Consider the following 385-nt stretch of genomic DNA (forward strand, 5'->3'; position numbering starts at 1 on the left):
TAGATATATATATATATAATTTATGGTTTATTTATGCTATCCTGGGTTTAATTTTGACAGGCCTACTCCTGTCTGGTGCCCGAACAAGTTGATTTAAGACAAGTTATTTAATTGTTGAGTTAAATTGTGTTTCTGGGGCCCACCATCGTTACAACTTCATCAAGCTAAAAGGGGAAAAAAGGTAATCTCTAATAATTTTGCTTATTATTATTTTATATTTTTATCAAGTATATTTGACACATAATGATCCCCTTATGCGGGATTCCCTTTCCAAAATACAGGTGCATCTCAATAAATTAGAATGTCGTGGAAAAGTTTATTTACAGTGGGTACGGAAAGTATTCAGACCCCCTTAAATTTTTCACTCTTTGTTATATTGCAGCCA

Source organism: Sinocyclocheilus grahami, unplaced genomic scaffold (genome assembly GCF_001515645.1).
Source record: "Sinocyclocheilus grahami isolate Dianchi unplaced genomic scaffold, SAMN03320097.WGS_v1.1 scaffold569.1, whole genome shotgun sequence".
NCBI classification, from domain to species: domain Eukaryota; kingdom Metazoa; phylum Chordata; class Actinopteri; order Cypriniformes; family Cyprinidae; genus Sinocyclocheilus; species Sinocyclocheilus grahami.